At 39.4% G+C, this 26,198-nt stretch overlaps 1 long non-coding RNA gene across 1 annotated transcript; it reads left to right on the top strand.

Annotated features, from left to right (window-relative positions):
* The first annotated feature begins 282 nt into the window (after positions 1-282).
* LOC134421382 (uncharacterized) lies at positions 283-26,198 on the top strand. Its single transcript, XR_010028588.1, has 6 exons — positions 283-436; positions 9,754-10,317; positions 13,892-14,066; positions 19,066-19,261; positions 22,851-22,909; positions 26,111-26,198. It is a non-coding gene; the product is annotated as an uncharacterized LOC134421382 (long non-coding RNA).

Raw genomic sequence — 26,198 nt, 5'->3', positions numbered from 1 at the left:
TGGTGACACCTGGTGGCAAAATTGGAATAACACACCAGAAATGGAATCATGCATGGGTGATAGCTGTGTTCCTGAAACTAAAGGGAAATTAAATCCATGGGGAACTAATGTGAACTGGAGGCTGGTAGTTAAAAGTGGAGAATAATATGCTAGGAATGAAATGGAGCAGCTTAATAACATTATTTTAAGAGGCCAATCCAGCTCTGATAAATGTATTCCGTATCTGTACAGAGCAGTCCTTAAGGAGGAGCCATAACCTGCTCTGCGGGATCAGTGACTGGCTGCTTAAAAACAACTGTAAACAGCAGCAAGAGAGGATTAATTAGTTTAATTCAGTCAAGTTGTCTCCTTGGATACCATTCAAGTGACTTCCACCATTGTTCATGTGAAGTAACCAGGAATATGAGCATCAGAGTAGTAAATACCTGTGGTCCAGGTAAGCATTTTTCATGTGAATTGATTGTGGAATAATCTCTCTTCATTTTGGGTTTGCCTCTCAACATCTTGTAGCAGGCAGGGAGAAGGAGGTAAAGAAGGGGCCTGCACAGGGGAGCCTTCCCCAGCATTGTCTGGGACCTGCCAAAGTGGCCAGGGGAGAAGACACAGGCACCTTCCATGAGCTGTGGGCAGGCTGTTTGAGGATGTTACATTTATGTCTTTTATTGCCAAGCTGGATCTGTGAGGCCATTAAAGTGAAACACCAGGTACGAGCCCCGAGAAAGCCCTTTCACTGATGAAAGGGTTTAGTGCTTCTACTTTTGTTTCATTTCTCAAATGTGCTCCTTCTGCACCTTGCTGATAATTTACTGACAGCAGACTGTCACTGCTGTCACAGTTATTCAAAATACTCCAGATGTATACCCTGTCTCACACAACTATTCCATTCACCCTACAGGTTTCCATTATGTGGCTTTTAGCTCTTCTGTGTTGTGTATTTATGTGCTATCTTCCCTTGGCTTTATGGAAACAGCCCTGAAATCACCAGAGGAGCTTCAGTTTAGCTTCTAGTTGCCATGTGATGTCTGCTGATGTATGGTGTGGATTGGGAGATGTGTGCATGGCACAGGAGGCTGTGACAACCCCGCTGTTCATTTTCTCCTGCTCCTCTCCTGCTGTGAAAGCGCTGGGGCTGCATTCAGCCTGCCCAGTCACTGCTGAGGGCACAACCAAATTACCAGTTTGGGATTGCTCAGTCAATTGAACACTCATTTAAAAAATGTAGTAACTTGCACTTCACAGAGAAGCAGTGAAATTAAATAGTTGGGTTTCTCTCTGTTTTAATTCTCTGAAAATTTCCTGGCTAGTCAATTATCTGAGGGCAGCGGCCTTAATGATTCGTACACGATGACACACATAGCTCCATTCTCCTATCAGAATGTCCTCATTTTCACTCTGTAATATCACAGTTAAAGGTCAGCAACTATTTCAGTATCAGGTCTATAAGCTAGAAAAGAAAGCAAGCAGGGAACTTCCAAAAGCTTCCTTCCTCCCACAACCTGTCAGTAATTTCTTTACTGTTGGGACAATATCCTAAAATTTCAAATCTTGGTTTGGGAATTTCTATCATGTTTTAATATTTTCCCGTGGTTGAAAAACATACCAGTCTTGCTTATGTGGATTTTTTTATAATTATATTATTTAAATAAGTCAAAAAATGTGAAGGAATAAGATATTAATATCTTCACAACATGCAAGTAAAGTCTGTGTCCAAGCTCTATCTATAAGCAAGAGTTAGTCATTTTTGCTGACAAGTAAGGAGAGGTAAATGGGAGCCCTTGTCTTGGCTTAGATAGCAGGGATGGATATGCAGAGCTCTGTTTGCCCTTAGGGCTGAACTGGTTTTTTCCCCACCCTTGAGATGCTGCAGCCCCCCATTCAACCCTGCTGCTGCTGGGACAGGAGCTGCAAGAGCGGGGATGTGCACAGGATGGGTAAGGGAAGGGTGCAGCACTCAGCCCCCGTGCAACATTTGCTCTATGCCAAGGCTCCAGCAGAAAATAATAAAACAACCTGTTCTTTGCGCTGAGGTTAGCACAAGAGGCAATGATCTTAAATTCCAGGCAGATTTAAATGAGATGTTAGGAAAAAATTCTCATGGTTTGGGTGACTAAGCATTGGCATAGATTGTCAAGGCTTTGTTCTTAAAACCTACAACAGAGGAGATTTCACAATCCCTCAGCAAACTTTTGCCAAAAAATGACTCACTGCAGCAGAATGTGTTGACTGATACCTTGAGATCCCTCACCACTCTCGATTTTAATAATCTGTATAAACACAGCTCATTGATTTGCTGCTTTGTTCAATCATTTGACATCTAAGCCCCAGTAATTACATCAAACATCCTGTATCAGCTGCTCCACGGCTGCATTGCACAGTACTCGGATGCATTTTTACTAATTGGCTGCTTCTCTTTTATTATTTAATGTGTATTAAGTTTTAGCCTGACTCATAGAGAACACTTCAAGTACAAGAGCCAAGCAATAATTAGAGCTGTTAAAAATACATTACAGCAAAAAGTAGAAACTAAGAATTATGAGTGGCACATTTGCTGGTTTTTTTTCCCAGAAGCCCCCAGTGTGAAAGATTATATGGTATCAACAGCTCAAATAATGATGGGGGCTTGTGGCCTTCCTGTTAAATAAATGTATTTCCATCAAGAATTTGCTATAGTTTTTCTGGAAAATATCAGTAATTTAAGAGTTAATAGTAACTGTGAAGAGCTTTCCCCAGACTAGCAGTCTGGCAGGACCACCAACTTCTTACAGCCTTTCTGCTCCTTTTCCTGCCAGATACCTTGCAGCACAGAAATGATATCTGCAGACAGTGACCATCTAGGACAGCTCTTGACTTAGAGGGACAGCTTGTTAACTGAAAATTTATATAAAACTGAAGTTGCACCGATACAAAAAGTCATCTTTATTTTGTCTACAGGAAAGATGAAAACAGTTGTCTGGCTCATGTTGTGAAATATGTCAGGAAAGCTGCTGGGGCACAATTCTGAGAAACTCAGTCTCACTTTCTTGCTACCTCTAAATTAATAAAGACCCCAAGATATCCCCATTGCTCATTTTGTAGCTGCTGGAAGGGTTTATCACAAATACATTTTTCAGCATCAGTCCCAGGTCAGTCTGATGGATAGGGAAACATAATTTGGGAAATAAATATTTATGATGCATAGTCACTTGGAATTTTTTATTTATACATTGCTCAGTACAGATGCCCATTAAACAGTAAAACCAAAACTGTGCTAGGTTTCAGCATTTATGATTCATCCACAGTGGAAGACTTAAATCATCAGCCCATTAAGTGGAATGGCTCTGAACTAAATCATGAAGTCTTTTTAAATGTCAGTCGTTCAAAGAAAAGAAGTTTGTTATAGTTTTTGCATTGAGTAAAAAGGTTGTCTTGAACACAGGACTTACTAACTATATACCAACAGCAAAGCTTAGAATACCTGACACTGGAAGAGTAGCTACTGCAGTTGACATGTTTCTCAGTGACCCATGGGTTTCAGCAGTGATTTCTGTATGCCAAAGGGTTTCCAAAAGTCACAAACTCTTTGCAAAAAGCAGTGTCTGTCTCACAGACTGTGAAAATTGTTGTGCTGGGCATGAGGAGTTGATCGAAGAACATCTTCTGCCTGACACTTTACTTTTTTGAAACCCCAGGTGCATATTTTTCATGCAGTTTAACTTTTAAGAGAAATAGTCATATCTGGCCACCAGAAACTGATGTTATTAATCTCTAGCTCTGCACCTCTCCTCTGAATGGGCACTGATTGCAAGTAAAATACCTTCAGGTAGGAAGATGATTCTGTGTGCCTGTAGCAAAGCATTTCAGCCTCTCCTCCAAGGTCAAATGATACTACTTCAAATCTACTGACAGGAACCAACCTTAATAGACAAGAAATTTGTCTTACATTAATACAAGGAACATAAGAAAATTATAGTAAATAGTTTAGACAATTGATCATGCTTTTTCTCTTTTAATGTACAGTGCTGGGAAAGCAAAACTTCTGTGTGAGGCTGTAGCATCAGCTTTTCTGTGATCGACTGAATTACTCCTCAATGTCTCCCGCAGCATTTCTTAGCAGTACTTTTATTTCAAGTGGTCTGACTCAGAAATCAGGCCTTCACTGTCCTTATTACTTCTTGCACACAGAAAAGATGATCTTGTCCCAGAAAACCTACAGTTTGGGCATATCACAAATAAATGGATATAAGGAACTACTCTGGGACCTCTGGAGGGAAATGAACTGGACAGAGGAATAGGGGATAATAGGTAATAATAAAAATAGCACTCCCTATAACTACTCTATAACAATCTCATTTTTCTTCCAGAAAGACCTGCTTGGTTTTGCCTATCCAGCTTTTGGGATTATCATCCTAAACTAGAAAAATTTAACACTCTATTGTATCCTTCTCTAAAGTGAAGGTTTGAAATGAGGCATGGAGATGAGAAGAGATAATGAGCTCTCTTTAAAGAAAGAGTAGGAGGAAAACCAGCTGCAGGTAGTCTTGGCTTTAAACATGACTGGCAGAAAAACAGCCCAGAACTCAAACCATTCTCTGTAGTCCAGGGAAAGTGCCTGCTTCCCACTTGGGTACTCATACTTTATTTACCTGCTTCTGTGGAGGTCTATTTCTGTTTTCTTGGAATTAAATACAGCTGAATTTCAGGTCTTTCATGGTTAATCCAGCTGTAAGTAACAAAAGGGAAATTAAAAATTCTGAGAAAAAAACTTCATATGATTATGTTGGAAAGGTAGCAAATGCATGATTTAAACAAAGAGAAAATCATATGAAAGATCTTTCTCAAGTGGCTAGAGGTTTGTGGCACTGACATGATCACTGAAAGTCAATCTGTTAGCTGCTGGTGCCTCTTGTGAAGGACTCAACCTGCCCTGTTCAGTCTGACAGCAAGACTTTCATGTTTGCCATTGCTGTAGAGAATACTCAGGGCAGCCTTTCACACCTACACTGCCTCAGTGACAATTCTTGCAGTGTTCAAAGACTGAATGAAAAGATGGTTATGCATTGATATTCCTCATCTGAAGCTCTTAAAATGCTCATATTTCCATCTAAGATTTTGCAGTCCTGTTCCACTCCTCTGCTTACTGTAAACCACAGGTTCCCACCTCGTTGAAACTTTCTATGGCATTCCTTGCTCTCTAGGACAAACTGGGGAGGAAACTGCCACTTGCAAATTCCAAAGGTAATGAGAAATTCTTTTGGCAGCAACAGGCTGGGCTAAGAACAGCAGGCAGAAATCGATGCTGGGTGCTTGTTAGCTGCAGCAGCCCAGGAGAGGTGCCTAATCTTATTCTGCCAAGAGCAAATGAACACACATTCCCTTTAAAATGCTTGATGCTTAACTGAAACTTAAGACCAAGAGAAGCCCAGCTCACAATCCTTTTTTGACCTCATTTTTTCTCTCTCTTTGATACTTGAGAAAGACCCCTTAATTTCTCTCTTGTATTTGAGAAGAAAAACTTGTTTTATGGAAATGTAGACTATGATAGTGGCAGACCTGCACCGCATTAAACACTGTGGATTTTTGTTTCAAAGTTTTGAAAAGAATTAAGTTAATGGAGAGTTTTGAGGGATGTTTTACCCTGAACTGGTTTTACATGCAAACATATTTGAAAGTAAAGCCAGGTTGTATGTGGAGTTTTTTGGCAAAAGAGTATTTCAGTGGCAAATATTAAATGAAATACTATTTTTTTTTTCATTTTGATGCATTTGATTCCACAGAAAACTATTAATGAGTTGTAAATGCCAGCACTTTTGCTAAAATGTAGCATAGGAAATAACATAATAATTAAGTAGAGAAGCCAATTTTGTTTTCTGATATTTTATACTTAAGACTCTTCTGGCAGTAGAAGGTGATATATATATAATATGGCCTCTTGATGAAACACTGCTCACTTATAAAGAAAACTGCAGTGCTACATTTTTCAAATTACCATAAACATAATTACCCCCTGCTGAGAATCTGAGTGATAATTCATAGCATCATTACTTTCAGTAAAGACTGCAATTTCTTTCAAAATGTGATTAATTCCTTCCTAAATTATAAAAGTCAAGAAAAAAAATTGTTAGATTGGCAAACATATAGAAATTTCATTATATTTGCTCATGCCAGAATGTACATGAAACCTTCACCTTTTAAAGTAAATCAAAGAAACTTTAAGTCCTGTCTGAGCTGGAAGGGAGCTGTGAAGAAGAACAGGGATCCAGTCAAGCAAGAAGGGGATGATGTGTTTGTCCATATGAGCAGATTTTAACAGTGTGCATAAAACTCATTGGCCAGCAGAGGTGTCTGTGCTTCCTTCTGCAGCAGACAAGTTTCCAATCCTCCAGAAAGCCCATGAATGTTTGTGGTTGTTCCTTCCCAACAGAGGGAGTAGAATTTCACTCCTTGTAAATAAGTCCTGTTGAGGTTGCTTTCTCAGTGACAGGGATGGTATTTACCTCCAAAAGCTTTTGGCCAACATACCATTCTTCATTTTGTTGTGTCCTTCTGGCCCAAATATGAAACAGAGAAGAGGATATAGTCATCAGATTCTAGATAACATGTCTTCAAATCTAAGTTAGACTGAGCTTTGATTTTAAATAGTAGAAGCTGATTTAACAATGTTCAACAGTTGGTGGTGCATGCAGCAAAGACAGCCCTATGTATCTATGCACATTGAATGTCAATATGGTATTTGCCTTCTTTTTATTCAGCTCAATTTGCTTCTAATTTTTCTCTTCCTTTACATAATTTCTTTTTTTAATCCTCACTGGTTGCTAAGTAACTGTAGCAGTATTGCTGCAGATGTGCAATAGGCATATCTGATTACTGTGGTGGTCTTTCTTTTTAGGGGAAAAAATGTCTTTCAGTAAAATAAGAACAATTATGAAAGCAATGATGGCCTGATAAAAGATAAAAGTTTTTTCTTATCCCAAATTTTTGCAGCTATTCATACATTGTGTCAGCCAATGGTAGAAAGTATTTGGGAAGAGTGCATTATACTCAAATGGATCAATCACCACAGGACTACTTTACCTAGAGATTTATACTGCACTGAATATGACATAAGGCAGTCTTGTCAGGCTGCACCTGTGGTGGGACTTTTTTCATAGCACACTCATGCTAAAAAAGGGTAGGCCAGAAGCTGCAAGATTTTTGTCTTTTTGATTTTGCTCATTTTTGTCAGTTTCTGTAAATCTTTCTGTGCAGATCCTGAGTCTTATCACTGACCAAGTTCTAATACTTCTGCCCATGGAGGCTGGCAGTTTCTCTTTGCTTTTGTCACTACAGCACTCCAGAGCTTTAGTTAAAGTTTTATGGGGATGTAATGCAGGTGGCTCTCGGGCAAAATGAAATCTCAGCTCATTTTGGTGGCTCTTCACAGTTACTGTGCATGTTATTCAAGTGTCACAGGTGTCCTTTCTGAATTCATCTCCCTGAGCACTGCAGTCCCCCCAGGCTCCTGGTGGCCAGGACTCTCCACAGCAAGCAAGCCCTTGCCTGTTGCCCGTCACCCCTTGGCAGACAGGGTGCCATGCTGCTGTTTGCCATCTCTGTCACCAGCTGCTCCTCTGTGTAAGAGAACTGTGTGTGAAGTGCAAGAGTTAAATCCTACTGATCATAATTTTGGGAGGAAAATAGCAAAATGCCTATGTGACAGTGAATGAATGCTCTGCTGATAGATTTCATTTTAGCATTTACTAATTTGGGTGTGTTTGACGTTGCATCTGCAGCAGGATGTTGGTGTAGATCTTTAGCAGCAATTATATATGGATATATTATCCTCTTAATGTAGGAAGAACAGAAGAATTGCAATTGTTGACATTATTCAAAACTAATAACGGGCATTTTAAAGATGTGGATATTGTATTAATTCTTAACTTTTTGTAGCTGGGTTAGGATGGTTTCATTTATTTTGTCTTTTTGTATTCAGTTTAATCAAATGTGTCCATTCAGTGTAGGATGTGGCATTTGAATTCTTTTAGGGAATGCTTGCAGGAGATTGATTTTTTTGCCTGTGTTTGCAGAGAGTGAAGGAGTTTGCCCGTGTAATCTCCAAAAAGGTCAAATCTTGACTTAATAAATGTATGATTCAGGAACATAAACCTCATTCTTTAGGACATCACATTAATATTTATTGGGGTCTGAATACTACAAAGACCTGCTAATTAGCTACAGAATCTTTTGTGTGTTGGTTAAACTGGCTCAAGAGGGATTAAAATTGCTTCCATTATGATAAATCTGCTAAGCAGTGGACTCATATTCCCATTAATTCCTATGGTTCAGACTAGTGTGTAGGTACATCTTTCTGCCATGACTAATAGTGGTTATGACATTTTTAATAAATTCAGTGAAGAATATTTCTAAGAGGAATCATTTGCTATTGCTGATGGCAGAGTAAGGAGAAGGCAGCAGCCAGGAAGCTCAGCAGGAGCTGCCCAGCTGCATCTGGAGGAGACACTGACTGTCCCAATCCATGCAGAGCAGGAAAGGAGCAAAGACCAGAAACCTGGGCTAGGAACTGCTTAAGGGCAATGACCCAGTATGCCAACAGAACACTAACAGTCAGGCCGAGTTTTAAAATATGGAAAAATAACGATGGGCCACTGTATTGAGAGAGTGAGGCAAAAGCAACTCTGAAAGTGAAGCAGGAAGAAGAGGGTGCTGTCCAAGGAAAGGGCTGCTGAGCACAGCTGTAGTTGCAGTACAGCCTAGGTGAGGGAGAATATGTCTGTATATTGTGGAAGGCAACATGGTGCAAACACCACCAGGCTGAGCTGAGCCTGTACCTCCACAAGACTCAGCCTGGATCTGGCCCAGAATAAGTACAGCTATGTTTGCATAGTGCCAGCCCTAATCAAATATGTCTTGCTTCTGATCTCTGTTCAGCTGTTTTTCAAATACCTTTGATTACAAAGTTGTGGGTTGGAAAAGATAAGATTAGATAAAGCAACTAGTAATTTCAGTATTTTTCTGAAGTGGGAAGGAGAATGTATGCAGTGTAACAGTTGAAAAAATCCTGGTGCCCTACTAAAAAATTCCTGGAATGAGTGGGCTTAAGAAACACTTGCAACTAAAGGCTCATGCCTTATGTTAAGGGAAGAAGCCACGGAGTCAAAACTGAGCTGAAAAGATAAGTGGGTAGGAAGACCTAAAAAAGAATCATATGGCTCTGAGGACACTAAGCAGAATCACAAAAATCACTTTTCCCCCTAAGAAATGTGGCAACTGCTGTTCACAAGCAGGCAGAGCCATGTGGGGATAAGAGTATGCTCTGTCAGCCCAGGATCCTACAGCTGAAACTGCATCTTAACATTACAAGTGGTGATGCAGCCCAAGGTGGGAGGATGCTGAGGAGGCAGGCTCATGCCTCATGGGGAGGCTGAAGTGGAGAAAGGGAAGTAAGCACTATATATGTTTGAGGAAATTTAAGAGAATGCACACAAATGTAACTGTGGTTGACCAGTTTAAACCTTGCAGGCACTTTCTGGATGAGCCAGTAAGAGATAAATATTGATGGAACTTGTCTGACCTTGAATCAACAAAAACTTTGTCTTTACAGAGCACATGGCAGCACATGATAACAGAGTGATTCAGCTAAAGAACTTTGCATCTCTGTGCAGCATCATCAACATTGTGTTAACTCTGGAGGGATAATGACATTTTAAAAAATACTTGGATGCAGCTGTGGGAATTTTAACTCCTGTAATTTTTTTCTTTGTTTTTTCCTTCTGACAGGTTTTATTTTAAAGCAGAGAAACATCATTTCATAAAACTTCATTTAAGTCCCATGCTCCAAACCTTCATGACTCTCATTTTTCAGAGAAAGGGAGAATAATGGGATTGGAGTCAGCCCATCTGCATAAACTATTTACCCAGAACTCCTGATGGGGTAAAACCACAGAGAAGTGCTCTCTGCTCTTTGTTATTGGCACACAGAGAAAGTCAGCCCTCAGAAAGCTTCAGCTGCATCAACTTTCATCTCAGCACTTCCCTACTGATGCTTTTGAGCCATCATAACAGGAAGAACCAGAAGGACTCCAAACAAAGTGAAGGTTCTTCCAGAAGCTGAAGAGCATGAGAGGAATTTTGGGTTAGCTCCAAGAGAGCCTCTTTTGTCACAGAACCAAGCAGAGCTGAAACAATCATCGCTGGCTGAACTGAAGGACGGGGTTGGGCAGTGTTCCCAAGAGGCTGAAGCCTCTCTGCAAGCCCTCTTGGATGGTGCTGCACAATAAAAACTATGCACCAGGCAGAGAGGTGGTAGCTAACAGCATGCATGCCTCCTGCAGGCTCTTTTTGGTGAGTGGGGAGTCAAAATAATGGACTAAGCCAAGCTTAGGGGATGTATCATCATAAGCACATTGCTGGGAGTAGGGCTGAGTTGAAGCTGTGTTTGAATATTAATGGTAATCTTGCTTCCCAGCCCCAAGAATACAGTGCTTGGAAGTGGGGAACAATTTAAGAAGGCTCTCAGGGTTTAGTGGTTCCACAAATCCTGGGAGGGGGCATGAACTAATGGTGTATGAGGATCCTGAAATGTGTTGAACTGGGGATTTTTTTCTGATTATTCAAATCAACTAGGACAGAGCCTATATGATTTGAAACTTTTATTTCTTGCTAACACATGTTCACACACACAATGTCATTCTGTTGAATTGTTTCCAGAAGATTAATTATTCTTTAGAAAGATTTTGGCTTTCTCTGAGGATAGTTGCTACTTTTCTACATTAGAGAAATCTTTTGTCTTTGTTTAGCAAATAGGTGCAGTGGGGAAATACTTGCCTGGGAAATAACTGGAGGGAATAAGATGTACAAAGATCTTGATGCTGCAGTCCAAGATAAACAGGACATTGTAATACACTTAGCAAATGAAAATGCAAATCACAGTAAAGTAAAGGAGGAAAAAATACATTCCCTTGCCTGAATATTGCGAGAAAGGGAGGGGGGAAGGTGTTTGACAAGCACATTATTTTCAGTCTCCTGCTAATTTAGTGTTATCAGAATTGCTTGTGGCTGTCATTCCATGAGCAAATATATTTGTAGAAATGCCAGTCGTTTCAGACAGACGATGCACTTATCAGAAAAATATGTGAGTACTCTAAGGAGACTTCAAGCAAAAGATAACTGGTAGAAGAGGTGTCCAGGAAGACTTCTTGTGCTTATCAGGAGTCTGTTCTTAAAACCTAATCAGTGTGGTGTTAAATTATTGGTTACAGCTAAAGAATCTAATTGGAGTTTCTTTTTTTGTATGTGTGAGTTTGACTTATCAGTGTGCTTGGCTTCTCTACAAGCTAACAATGAATTAACATCCAAGCAATGAGATATAGTTAAGGCCAATGCAGAGACAGAGCTGGCAAAGAAGGAATTATTTTTAAATTATTATGGCTCACGAAGTAGCCATACAACTCTTTGAGACTTAAGAACCACTAAAAAGGTGGGGAAAAGGATAAAACCCACAAGTTAATGGAAGAAGAAATGTGGAAACTATGAAGGAAGAAATTTGAGAAAATATGTAGAAAGAAGGAGGAATAGAAGTGAAGGAAAGAAAGATTGTGGGAAAGTTTGGAACCTAGATAGACAGAAATAGTTTTGCAGAGAACAAAGAGAGAATGGTATCAGAAAAGAGACTAAAGTAATAGAAAATGGGAAAATGATAAAATAAAAACAACCACTAGAATTATGGAATGCATAAGCCCCATATCTAGCACTGCAGTCAGTGAGTTTCACACTAAGGATTGTCTAAGGATTTCTGCTGTAACTATGCTATGGAAATCCATGAGGCCTTGATGTGCCATTGATGCACAGTGATGTGCATCTTTGGAGGATGAGGCCGCATGTAACCACACTGAAAAGTGCCTTGCCTACAAGCAGATATGTTTCCATGGTCTGATCCCAAATGCAGCTCAAGGGTTCAAAGCAACCTTTAGGTCCCCACCAAAGAAAATCCCTCTTCCATCTGTTTTAGGCTACTAAATTACAGATTTGTGATAAATATATGAGTCTGAAGGATTCTTACAAAATAACTACATCTCTGTAATTCATATTTTTGTTTAGCAGATACAGTTTAACAAGTCTTCTGGCACATATGATTTTACTCCTCTAGGAGTAAGAGGCTGTGTGACAATCTTATGTGTATTTTTAATTCTTTTAATGACATCAAAATTTATATTCATGTTAATTTTCAAGTAGAGTTTTTCTTCCAGTTTTATGGAGACGGAGCAATCCAAATTAATGCACCCAACAAATTCTCTTTCAAATTTCTACTGCGTGGCTACCAAGTAGGTGCTTTGAAAAACAAACCTCCAAATATTCCAAATTTTCTAGAGTTGGATTTGCATTAAGGGATCCCTCTGCTAGCAATACTACTGTCAGCCCTGTGGTGTGTTGTATAGATTGTGATGCTTTTGCCATGGATTATTGATTGGGCACTGCAGTCAGCAGAGCTTTAATGATTCTGCTCCTGCCTTTGCTTACAGCTGTCTGCAGACATGTGGGTATTTGCTCCAGCCATCCCAGGGCTGCTGTGCTTTCCAAAGCATTAATCACTGCAGAAGAGCAAGGAGAATAATTGAAGTCCTGTGGGCATTTGAAATAGTTCAGCCCCACTCTATACTGTGAAGGCAGTCAAGCTTTATGTGTTATGAGACAAATAGAAAATGTTTGAATAGAGTGTGTGGGGAGAGAAAAGTAGATTAAAAGCCACTCACAACTCATAGCACCTTTTCCAAAGTGCTGACAGGCAGTTTGTGTTTAGACAGTAATTTGGGGCTAAGAGGATACTTTAGATCTGCTCCAGCCTAGCTCTGAGGATTGTGGGGGGGAGGATTTCCTTACCGACTATATTGATAGCTCTCCTGATTTCCAGCAGTGCTAATTTCATAGGCTCAGGGACCTTCAGAGACACATGGATACCAAGCTTAAGATAACAGAGGTCTGAGCTTATTTTTCCTTGATATGTAGGTTCATTAATTTCCATACTCCTACAAATGGGGGTCATTTTAGGACTGCTATCTCACCCTTGAAGCCTCTCAGCAGGTACTGCTAGTTTGTTGTTTGGAAAATGCCTTCTAAAACAGGTTTACACAGATAAATTAAATAATGTAAAAACCTCACCTGAAACTGCTATTTGCACCTGTATGTGCTTTAGATGACCCCAGAACAACAGTGCTACTTACAAGTCACCAATGTCTAACATCTCCCACATAATGTGTAACTGGGTTTGATTTTTTTTTTTTTTTGTTGTATCCCAAAAAAACCCCAAGCAAACCATGCTGCAAAAAATTCACAAACCTCAAGTGGGAATGGTTTCTAAAATAAAAATGGGTGGGAATTTTTGAGCATCAGTAAGAATGGGGGATATGTTCAGAGGAGAAGCAGACAAATACTTACAAATGTGTCTGTCAGAACTTTGAGGAACTTTAGATTGTTTCATACACAAAAAAAACAAACCCAAACCAAATGCAACCCCTCACAAAAAGAAAAAAAAAACCAAAAAAACCAAACCACTCCTCCCAAAAAACCAACCAACCAACCAACCAAAAACCAACCAAAAAAACCCCAATGAGAAAAAGAAACAACAACAACAAACTCCAAGCTCAAACAGAAAAGGAAGGGTATGGTGCAGTTCAGATATATTTGCTCTGAAACTCTGGATATTAGAAATCACAGAGGAAACAGACAGGCATAACTCAGCTTAAAAGAAATTACCCTTATTCATACAAATGCAGCAGAAAGTTTTCAGTAAAAGCAATGAAATCTTATGATAACTCTACTATTATGACAGAAATTACTTTCTTAATCTGCACCACAGCTTATGTTTGCATAAGGTTTCAGTCAACCCATTGATTTTTATCTGCTCTTTTGCTGTTTCAAGAAAGAACCAGGAAGAGTGTCTACAGTTTTCTCTCATTTAAGGCAAATGCAGGCTGATGGCTGTGGCCTGAAGGGAAGAGCTGCCTTCCTGCCAGAAGAGGAGAACTGTTAATATCTGGCAACAGGAGAGAGGCAAAGGGATGGCTCTGAGACACAGTTTGCTGCTGGTGTACAAGGTGAGATATTTCCCTTTGTAGTAAGCAGATGCATCATAGTATGAGTGCAACTGTGCAGTTGCAATCCCGAGCACACATGAGGACAAATCAGCTGGGGTAAGTGTGGCTCAGGGTGCAATATTGAAGACTGACAAGGGAGGATAGGAAGTCTATTTAGCAAGCCTCCTTTGACCCCTGTGCAGCCCTGAGTGTTGGCAAACATGCTGGAGAGCAGAGGGAGCTGAGGAGCCTGCAGCAGAGCAGCACTGATCACCCAGGTGAGCTTGGAACTGCCCAGGACAATTGGGGTGACAGGGCAGCCGAGGCAAGGCCTGGCATCACCGGCAGAGATGGCAAATAAGGATCACCTGGGGACCCGTGGAGCTGCAGGAGCTGCGGGCCTTGCTCCTCAGCAGGGTAGGGAACACATCCCCCCAGCCCGGCTGCTGCACCCTGCGAGACTGAGGGGTTGCCACAGGATGAGAATAAGAGCCACAGTCCCAGCACAAGGGATGAAAGAGAACTACACATTATATGCTTGCACAGCTGGAAAGAAGTGGGTATGTATTAAATACCTCCCTTCTCCCTCACTGCTTCTTCCTCCCTGCTTCAGTGGAATATTTTCAAATATTTAAGTTCGTCTGCCAATTGCAAATGGGAATAATTAGTTCACTTAGTTTTATATTTTCAAGTTCCAGGGTATAAATTTAAGCTGGTGTATATTAGAGACTTCTAAACTTAGAACCCATATATTTTTGCTCTCACTAAAAACCTGACAGAATGGTTATACTTCCCCATCTTCATAAACATGGTATTTCCTAAAATATTAGGCAAGTTTCATTTCTTTTGCAGTTAACTTTTGATACTAAGCTCTAATAAATACTCAGAAATGTTTGAGAAATTCCATATACTGCAAAACATCATTGAATCTTCAAATTTGTTCTAACTTAGATTATATGAGCTGATACCTCTCCTCTTACTACAGCTTGAACACATGCTCTAGCTGTTTCTAACACATACAAGGTCATCAATTGCCTCACTCTTGTTTACAGCATGCAGAATTATGTTAAATGCCTCTGCCATACACAAAAGAGTGGCTTATCTTTCAGTGAGATTTTATGTCTAAAATGAGGCACCAGAAGTGATTGGCAATTTGAGATCAATTTGTGTGAGCAGGCTACATTCCTCCCCTCTACTTTCCTCTAAGGTCAGGGATGCAGTTGGTAAAGGTGCTTATAATGCACCTTCCTCATTCTAAATGTGGGTGCTTGGCAGGATATTCCTCACAGGGATCTCTGATGGCTTTAGATGCTTTCTTGCTCTTACTCTGAGATGTTCTGGAGTTATTAATTTTGAGCCATAAGGCTTGGCTCATTTGTTCTGGCTTTCCTTTTAAGAGGGGAAGGAATCATGAACTGTAGTCTTTTCTGTGAACCCTGGGTACTAGATATTGTTTGTGGGAAAAATTAAATAGCTTTAACTTTCATTTTTGCAATCTGAAATGGCTGACAGGACATGGTAGTTACCATCCTTAAACTATGTTAAATTTCACAAAATAGGAGAAAGAAATCTGCAATTTAACAGAACTAACTGGTAGTTCAGGTATGATTTTTAAAAGATACTACACCTACTATTGACATAACTTATTTTTCATTTCAATATGCATGACTTGCTGCATTACTAATGCATGAAAATATACCTTGTTTTTTCTTAGACAGGTAAAATTTTTCTTAACACTCCTATCTGTAGTCTCTGCCTACTTAATGTTTAAGCCCCAACATACTAACTTCACATTGTGGTTTTTCAGTGATCCTCAAGATATTAATTTGCAAACTGTATTTCTGTAGGTCTCTGCCATGTACTAATCTCTCAGTGGAAATGCTTGTCTGTTATTTAGCTCACCATACTTTTCTAGACCACTTTCCAATGCTGAAGTTTCTAAGTGATCAACTGTTACTTCCAGTAATACAAAAATAGCATGTCATTACCATTTAGCCCCAACTGCAAGGATTTAATTTTAAACCATTACTCCTTTCCCTGACTGAAGAAATGCCTCTGCAATAATTTTTAACCTTTCATCAGCATAATTGCTAAATAATTAACAATGGTTAAATTATGAGAACCTGAGAGATTTGAAAATTATTACTGAAGTATGTATTTCACCAAAGCAACGACCTATATGCATCTACTTCAAAATAAAAGCAAACTATAATTACTAGCAGCAGCAGCAGAATTAAGTCTTTTTATGTGCTTATTCCCAAGTCAGCTGCCTTTGGTCCTGTGTTAGGGCATAAACCCATCTCACTGCACAGGACTACTGTGTGCTGAGGCTGAGCTCTCCTTCTCCAAGGTTATCTCATAATGCTTTGCAATGCCTTCATTTCCATTAATACAAATTAGTTATTCCACAGAATAAGCCATGGAAAACAATGTAAAGGCTCTACAATACCTTTCTAATTTTATAGCAGATATTATTTCCTTTCTTCTATTAGCTGAGCTGATTTGCATCTGCATGCTGAGCTTTTCTTCAGTTTCTCCAGTCTCATCAATGAGCTCCATGTGCTGATTTTGGATCTGCCTTTTGTACCCCATTTAGGAGCTGACAGTCCTCAGTCTCTCCTTCTGTCCCAGCTCTGTGAGTCATCGGGATTCACTCACTCTCCTTTGTCTCCTAACTTGGGTTGAAAGCTGCACAGTCTGCTGCCATCCTGCTGACCCACTAATCTGGCTTCCAACAATGTATGTCCTCTCCTGCCCTTTGTTGCAGGCACTCCCATTCATTCTCCACTCTCCACAATCTCAACGTTTCTCCTGCAGCTCTGTGTAACAAGGGGAAGAACAGGAGGTATTTGCTGGTGGGGGTAGGAGAAACCATGGGAGCATGAATGTGTAGCATAAATCTGTCAGAAGCCTGGCTGATCCCTAAATGATTTATTTTTTCAGGTCCTTCCCAAGTTCATCCTTTGGGTAAATGTTTGTATTCCAAGCAGGTTTTGGTAAAATCATGGAAAGTTCACAGTGAATTTCACTCACTATTTTGAGACTGTGGATATATCTTATATTTAATCACATACCTGCATCTCCCCTGTCCACAATATTCTTTCCAGTCTGGTAGTGCTTCTGGTGGTGAATGTGACTCGACAGCTATAACTTCCCTTTGAATTGCAATTCCCAATTTCAGTTTCATCCAAGCATCTCAACAGCCACTTCTTTCTTTCTGCATTCTTCCATATATTACAGTGCCATTCATATTCACTCAATTTCTTTTATTCCTGAGGTTTTAGAGGAAGTGGTGGCAGAGAGCTTTTGTTTTGTTTTTTTCGGTTAGAGGTTCCAAGTACACAGTCTGCTGAACTATCAGTAGTGTCTATACAATTCTAATGACCCTTCACTCCTGTCACTTTATTTATGCCTTTGAGCTGTTTAAATCAGAGGCACCTGGATGGAAACAAACCCAAGTGGCTGCCTGAGCCGTTTTTACAAATAAAAGTAATGTGTCTGGTGCTTCAACTAAATCCCCACCACTTCCTCCCAGAGCATTTAGCACAAGGGTGTTCAGCAGGCTTTGGCTTTGTTGAACACCTGCTCAGAAAATCTGCTGACTCCCAGAGGCCCCAGGAGCACAGCAGCCCCTCCATGCTTGCTTTTGAAAATGTTGGTCTAACACCAGCACAGAGCTGTGATCCTCTCCCACAAAGTCCTCTAAATGCAAATTTTAATCAACGCCATTTCCTCATAAATCAGTCCCTCTAGCTTTGTAATTATCAGCACCAGCTCTGGATTGTCATTACACTTCTCATACTGATGTCCAGATTGAAAGTGATATCTTCCTGTGCTGCACAGGAAAGGATTATCACTGAGCTGCTTCTATCAGGGATCTGAGAATAGGATATGAAGCTGATTAGCACACCTTCCTCTCTCCTGTGCACAAGGTTCCACCACTGCAGTTCTCCTGCTGTAAAGCTATATATTTTTTATTCCTCATTTGAAACAACCCAAATAAACAAAATCTTCATTAAGCTTGTGCATCACTTTCATTTATAGCTATTTTAATGGAAGTTGAACCAACATCAGCCTTATTTTATTGTGCAGTTCACAAGTAATATGGCCATAATTGCTGTTTCCTTTTCCTCCTGTGCTAACATTTTTGCAGTCTCCTACTTTTTCTGAGCAACTGAAAACCTCTAGGTCAATAAAAAGAAAGTGATTTTTTTGCTGGAATGACATACAGATGCCTAAGTTTTCAAAATCACTATAAAATAATTTCCCTCTAGAGAAAAAAAAGATGTGAAATTTGTTGGCTAAAAAGTGCATATACTGTTTCATAGCTACAATTAAAAAAAAAAGGTTTTTATATTATAATTATTTGGAAGATAATTGTGTGCATCCTGTTTTCATGACCAATATACAGAGCTGCTTTATTGATTTAATTATGTCAAAATAAAATGCTTCTATTAGATTGTTTAGTTTCCTTGGATGTAACTTGGTTACAACTATTATATATATATCATTGGTAGTGTTTTTTTTAATATAATAATGAAAATGAGAATATGGTCTCATTAAAAAGCACAATCCTTTTACTGCAACAAATGGTAAATAGTTTGCATCTTTTATAAAATTTATTTCCAATTCTTTTAACAGAGAGTCTTAAATAGATTTTTGTGAAGTGATGAGAAAAATCTATCCTTTTGCATTTAAACCTGAAATTAGAAATGGAGATTATATTTTTAACAGATTGTATAGTAATTCAGCACTTAGGATACTGTAGTTTGTTAACAATTTTGGGAGCCATACTCGGCAGGGAAGCCTAAAAAAGTAATTGAAAAAATGCATGGTGGCCACTGATAAAAATAAAGATATTAGTTAATATGCAGAACAGGAAAAACTTTACATTTATCCAAGGGGGGAAATTTTAAAGCATAATCTGGATTAAACCCAAATACAATTTTTTATTTACCAAGTATGACAAAAATGATGCTTAGGGAGGGTTTTATTTGTTTTCTGTTTTGCTTTGCTGCAGATTAACTGCTGTGAACGTTCCAAACTGCATATCCACGTCCTGCTCCCTGTGAGAAGCAGAGAAATGCCACACATTTTCAGTTGTCATCTGAGAGGGATCCTACACGCTGGCTCTGGGAAGTAAACTGCCTTTGGTTAGAACAGCTTGGGTCTGGACTCAAATGGATGCTTTACAGAGCAGAGGTATCCAAAGACAGGTTTGTTGGTTTGACTCATCTTTCATTCAGCTTGTTGTGCTGTTCCAAAAGAGTGCTGATAAATGGAAATCTGCTTTTTAGTCTTATATAATTTGTATACTTATATGATTTATAGGTGATCTAAAGTTCAAAACTGCCAGTGGAGCTACAGAAATGCTTGAGAGGAACAGGGCTCCTTGTCACCAGAGGAAAACTATACAAGATTTGCACTCTGGTGCAGATATTTTACTGAAACAAGCAACTTCATATACATAAGTAGTCAACTTCAAACAAGAACACTAATTGTACTGATGAGGCTCAGCAGGACTGAAACAAGAATTATGAAAAGACTTTTCTTCCTGTTCTATCAAAAATGGTTTAATTTCTTACAATGGGTTGAAAATTACAAAGAATGAAGGAGTTGTACATAACTTCAGGGTAATGTTTGTGCAACTGAAAAATGCTGGTTGATGTCAAAACATTTCTGTGTTACTAAATATCACAGCTTAGGTGTAACCTGCCGCATTCTGGCAGAGGCTGACATGTCCAAAAACTGGAATATTGGAGGACCCCTGAACTTTTCTGTCGCATCAGGGTGAAACCATTTGAAGAATGGCATAGAAGCAGCTTAGAAAACCTTGGCTAATCAAACTTGTCAGCCAGCAGGAAAATGTTTGAAGAGAAGGATTGATAGCAGGAAAGGCACAATGGACCGATTGAGTTCTGTGAGGGAAGGGCATTTATGACTTACCAAGAAGGATTTACCTTTTAACTCAGGCTAGATTTTGATGAATATTTCCTTTGATGGAAGTGCTGGATAAATCAACTTTGTAGGGAGGAAAAGAAGCTGGTTTTGATCTTAGTTATTTCTCCAGCCTAGCTCACTGTGTGACGGCACAAATTAAAATGCATAACAAAAAGCAGTGGCAAGAAGGGCAGGTGAAAGAGGTGAAAGTGAAATTAGGGCTTATCAAAGTCTGTCTGAGCTGGCCCCCCATGTTTAGAGAGACATGTACCAACAGAGGCATGGGCAGGCAGAATGGGTGCATTGAGAGCCCTTTGAGCAAACCCAGAGCGTGCTTGGTAGGAGGGAGAGGCAGGGAGGAAACCTAAACAGAGAAATAAATGCTTAATGAAGTTTCTGCTGTTAGCAGGAGGCCAAGCTGAGCAAGCTGCTTGCTTCCCTCATGGCACAACACTGAAGTGTACACTCCAGGCACCAGGCAGGCCAGCAAGTCTGAGTCCAGAAAGGGCTCCATTCAGCTAGAGAGGTGCTGAGGAGGGTTTATAGAAAAGTGGGCACTTGCACTGGTGACAGCAACCTGCAGGCTCAGGGACCTCCTTCCGTGAGGGCTCGTAGGTGGCCAGGCAGTGAAAACATCTGGGGCCTGCTTATCCTAAAGAAGGTTTAAAACAGACTGGTTTGGACCGCACAAGCTTAGCATGCTCGTGAATTTTAAGAAGGAAGGTTCATCAGGACAATTTGCTGCTATGTCAGGATAAAGAAAACTGAGAGTTTAATTCATAGTACATTGTGTTTTCAATCTGCTCACTGGTACATGGGAAGAATATGAGGGATTTTAACTATCTTCTATTTAGAAAGGATCATTTACTGATATAAAATTTGCTATGAGTCTCTAAGGGAAGGGAGTTTTATCTTTTTTTTTACATATAGAAATGTAAATTTCCACATTTTGCAAAATTTTATGTAGAGTAACTTAGTATATGATAATATTCTTTAACAATATTTGTTTTTATCAAAGGTTTTCAGTATTACCTTATTAAGTAAAAATTGTTGCATGGTTTTACTAATCTCTGCCCTATTTTCTTCTCTCTCAGTATGAGCTGTTCTGAAATTATGTTCATGTACTAGAAGACAAAGTGCCAAGTACCTAATTTAGTACTCAGCAGTTGCATCCAAATTTCAGTTATTGTATAACACCAAATACTCTAAAGACGACATGCTCAAGAAATACTTGCCTCAGACTGGAAAATTATTAGCACTTTGGATTAGATAGTATTACTCAAATTCCATTTAAATTGCACTTTATTCTCAAGGTGGCCTGAATGACTTTAACAACCTGTTTGTGACCTCCATGACTAAGATAACTATTGCAGCCTGACTGCCCACAATTGTGCAGAAAAAAAAAGATACAGGAAGAGTTTTACAAACTACTTGTGAACAAATGCAAAAAACCCCAACAGTACAAGGATCAATCAGTGGGATTTTAAAACACCTATGTGGACTAGAAACATGTACTGTGATTAGGCTCCCAGGGCTTTTGGATGTGTTTGAAAATCCTTGCCATTTTGACAAAGATTTCAGAAAAAATTTGTTAAGGATAAACACACTTCATTATATTTGAAATAACCCTTTCAAAATGCATTAAAGAAAAGTTTGCACACAAAAGTTTTGATAAAGCAGTGAGAAATATACTCCATGCATTCTGAGATGTTTTATTTTTTAATTACAGCTACAGTATAATTACTTTCTTTGGAAAAATAGTTGGATTTTTAGCCATGATATTCTCTCTGTCAGAAGAGAATTTCTGATTCTGGGTGAACATTGAATATTGAGTAATTGAACATCAAATAACACTGAATCTCTATAAAATAAGCTCTTTTTGACACAAAGGGTTACAATTTAAAGCTTCTACATGAACATAATAAACTATGAAGTCAGGTAGCTCTAAGGACATCTATACAGATACAGAGAAGAATTTTAACCAGCTCAGCAGCTCACTCCTAAAAATTACTTTTCTCTGAAAGTGAAGAGCTCTGCCTCTTATTACCTCTAAAAATAGCTCATATTATTTATCCTCTTTCAATTCACTTTTGCTAACAATGATTGTGATTAGTGTTAGTGTATAACCTAACCTTGAAGCATGCTGTTGTTTGAAATGTAAGAAATTCAAGCCATATGAAGAGGAACCTATGCAGAACCTTTACTTATTTGTATAAATGAATAGTTTTTGTCAATGTAGAAAGAAGATTTATTTAGGCTTAGAGAAAAGGCTATTATTGGGAAACTCCTTTCAGTTTATCCTCTTTCCAAACTCTCCCCTTATGGCCCTCTAAAGAAATGTAGAGATGAGGTTTTTTTCTCAAGAAGGTCCTTGGTAACATCACCATGTCAAAACTGTGCTAAAATGTAGAATTACACAATAATGCACACAAAAATTGTAAAGCTGTCTTTGTCCTCCCCTATTCTAAGACCACACAAAGTAACAGGTACAGTACAGGACACCCAATTCGCAATCCCTGACCAACATTGCCATCTAACCTCTTTTATGCTGTGAGCATTTTGCTAATAGTTAATTTTGAAGCTGGAAATGAAATGTAAATCTGACGTAAGCAGAAGTAGTGGTGGTACTGAGTGTGGCTGCCTCTGCAGTGCTAATACACTCCATGGCTGAAGGGCAAGGCAGCTGCAGGGAGATGGTGATCGAGTCTCGTTAGAAAAATCCCAGTTCTTTCATTTTTTGTGGTGCAAGCAGAAGAATGCATCATGGAGCTGCAGATACGGTTCCAGGAGAATATTAGATGCTTTGCAGTGGAGTCATTCCAAATGCCATTGACTACCAGCTCTCTCTCTGTTTTACTTCTACAGTGAGCATTTCAGAGTCACGTCTTCTCACATCTGCTATGCCTCATGTGATAACAAGTATGGTAAGTACAGCTCCTCTTCTTCAGCAAACACCAGCAGTAATCCCTGATCAGATTGAGCCGTTGGGAGACAGAGAATGCTGCAGACATCGCACCAAACCTGCTCAGTGGTGCGGCACAAGCACCTAACAGAACAAGAAAATTGGTCCTCGTGTCCTTCCCCGGTGGCCACAAGCATGACCTGAGACGTGCCCATCTCCATTCTGCTGCTGTGTACCTTCTAGGATCCCTGCCCTTGTATCCCAGGTCATGTTTGTGCCCACAGGGGAAGGACATGAGAAGTGACTTTGTTATGTCAGGTGCTGTGCAGAAAGGAAGGCATTCCCCCTTGTACCAAAAATGCTCAGGGTCTACTGCCAGCCATAAACCATTTTCACTTTGCAAGATTAAATAAATCTGTAGGGAAAATATGTAAATTTCATATTTAAGAAATCTGAGCAGCAAAATACTAAGCACAGATAGCTTTGCTTACTTTTAAATATTTCTCAGGAAATGCAGCCTTTAAGCTTCTATTTAATTTTATACAAGACCAAGTTATGAAGACTGTATTTCACAGAAAATAAAAAGTAACTAAAAAAAGTAACAAAGACACTGCTGAGTTTGCTGCAGGAAGTGCAATCCAACAGCCTCCAGTACCTGGAAGGACATGATGAGATCAGGGGATACTTTATTCTTTCTACCTGAGCATTAAGAAGCGCATGAAAAAAACCCACAAAACACTCCAGATTCTTCAGAATCTTCAAAGTTTCATGATGCTGTATCTCATTACAGGCATATCATTCATACCTTTATAAAATGAAGGGTTTATCTTTTTTATATATAATTGAACTGAAGAACTTCAAAATCATGATGAAGCTTTTAAAATATCGTTTTACACACCCTCTGATATGTACAATAAGACATAGATCCTTCAAAACCTGCTAGTGCTGCCTCCACAGAGTGCCAGGCTTTCAGCCTGTGCCAGTCAGTAAACAAAATCTCATGGGTTTGGGCTATTTGGGACTCGAGTTTCAAATTCTATTAAGAGCACAATTTAAGGCTTTGTTGTAATTGTTTCAGGAGAAACAATCACTCCTCAGTTCAGGATTAAAACCTAGTATTTGTGTTTAAAGGGGCATTTTAAATCTCACTGCTAATAGGTGAATGTGGCTTACCTTCAGAAGCCAGTGAATGGTAGGTAATGTACTGAATTCCACAGATCTTTTGTTTGTTTCTGTGATGTTTTGAGTGTGCACTGAATGCTTGTATTTTTCTGTCACTTTTACTTCCCAAACCTCCTGATATGTTTATCCTCATAGAAAGGGCTTTTTTCACTGTTTTTCCAACATGAATCTGGCTGTATTACAAATACATAAGGTTTTAAAGTGGTACATGCCTCTCCTTACCTGTGAGTATGATGATACCATCTTGTCATGATCAGAAAGCTCCATATGGAAAACATTCCACAGCTTTTATTTACAATTCATTGCTGCCAGTCTTTACTTACCCCACTGCATGTAGTTATTTGCTTACTCTCAGTATATACCTTTTATGAACTGGTCTGCTCTGCAAGTTACATCTCTTGCCAATACATTGGATACTACTGGCTTACATTAACTTAACTGCTCACATTCATTTTCGTGCTACAAGTGAAATCAATTGTGTGTCTCTTGCAGGGAGATGTGGATGCAAATAGCAAGCAAGGTAAATCATTCCAGGTGGAGGATTTCCAGCCCACCAGGTGCAAGGCTATGCCTGGCAGCACTTCCCTTGCCCAGGGGCAAGTGGAGCAAGAGGGAAGGTGTATCACAGGCCTGTGGGGTGCTACACAAGGTGGCCAGTGTCACATTTGTGTGACCAGTGCCACCATAAGTTGGTGTCCAGTAGAAGTGTTATGGGGGTTTTGTCTGTTTTTCTTTGAAGGCTGATTTTTCTAGAAGTGCAACGATTGAAGCTGGAAGCAGTAACTCTGTTGTGAGAGCTCTGCTCTGCCTTGTAACAAAGGCTCTGTTGTGCTGGCATGCAGCACAGTGCCCAAAGCTCGGGATGTTTTCAGCCTATTTGCTTTCATTTGTGTTTGAGTTAATCTGGCACAGCTGCTGGAGAATAACACCATATATTAAGGGTCATTTTAATCAAATGGATCCTTGATACTCTGATTTCTTCCTACTGGCAGTTTGCATGGAAAGGCAATTAACTACGACTCTAAACTGATGGCATGACCTTAAAAAAATTAATTGTGTCAGATTCTGTCCTGGCAACTCATTCAGAAGAGTATGCATGGAAAACAAAAGTCAGAAAACCTGTTGCAATATCTTTATATCTAAACTAGCATATCTCCAGCCAGAGTACAAATGAGTGACTTTTGGGTATTCCTCTCTTATGGAAGGCACTGCAAGTATTCTGTCCCTCCTCTGCAGGAGAAGCCTTTTTCTGACCTTAAGAAAAGATTCCAGTTAGCACCAGAAAAATGGAGAAATAGGGTTTATGTCCTTTTAGCCTGAATTCCTTTCCCTCTCCCTTCTCTTTTCGCTCTCCCACTCTTCTCCTCTCCCAAAAGTAACCATAAGAAAATTTATTAGTATTAATGAGTTCATGTATACTTAAAATTTGAGATCTACAAGGCAAAGCAAAACCACCCACTCTATAGTATAGGCTATGTGATAAGAATATCAGTGTAATAACTGCATATAGATAACCTTAGAGTGTAATAACATAACAGAGTGTAATATGTTTTGATCCTCCTCCTGCACTGTGGAGGATCTTAGACATGTGAAATAAGAAAGAGAAATTCATGTATGACAATCAGCTGCAGTTTTTCCTTTGTTGATTTTTGTCTTGCTCCTTTTAAAGATATATCAGTGATTCCCACTGAGCTTTCACATGTGTTGGGCAACAGATCACTTACCTAGTGTTCTGAATTACTATTTGTCCTTCAGTCAGAGCTTACAAAGATGCAGCCTGAGGGATCTCAAGTAAATATTGATGAATAGCGAAAGCTTCTATTATCTCAGCTTTTGCCCACAAGTATGCAATAAGCACTAATGGGGAAGAGTGATCTAAAAGTTCTGTCTGGCACATTCTTAAATCATTAGTGAACACACTTAAAATATTGCTAAAGTTTTCCTCTTTTCATAAAGTAAAAATTAATTTATTTGGTTCTGTAAAGCAGTTACTTTTGTTGAGAAGCTGATGAAGGCAATTTATCTCTGTTTATCTCTACAGGTTGTGAAGGAAGTAATTTTGCCTTTCCTTTTTCTTTGCTGCTGCTGTTTTAAGTATTCTTCCAGGAAAGAGAGGCCCAACAGAGAAG

This window comes from Melospiza melodia, chromosome 8, assembly GCF_035770615.1.
Source record: "Melospiza melodia melodia isolate bMelMel2 chromosome 8, bMelMel2.pri, whole genome shotgun sequence".
Taxonomy (NCBI): domain Eukaryota; kingdom Metazoa; phylum Chordata; class Aves; order Passeriformes; family Passerellidae; genus Melospiza; species Melospiza melodia.
The sequence above is the reverse complement of the archived record's forward strand: the minus strand, read 5'-3'. Positions and strand labels throughout refer to the sequence as shown.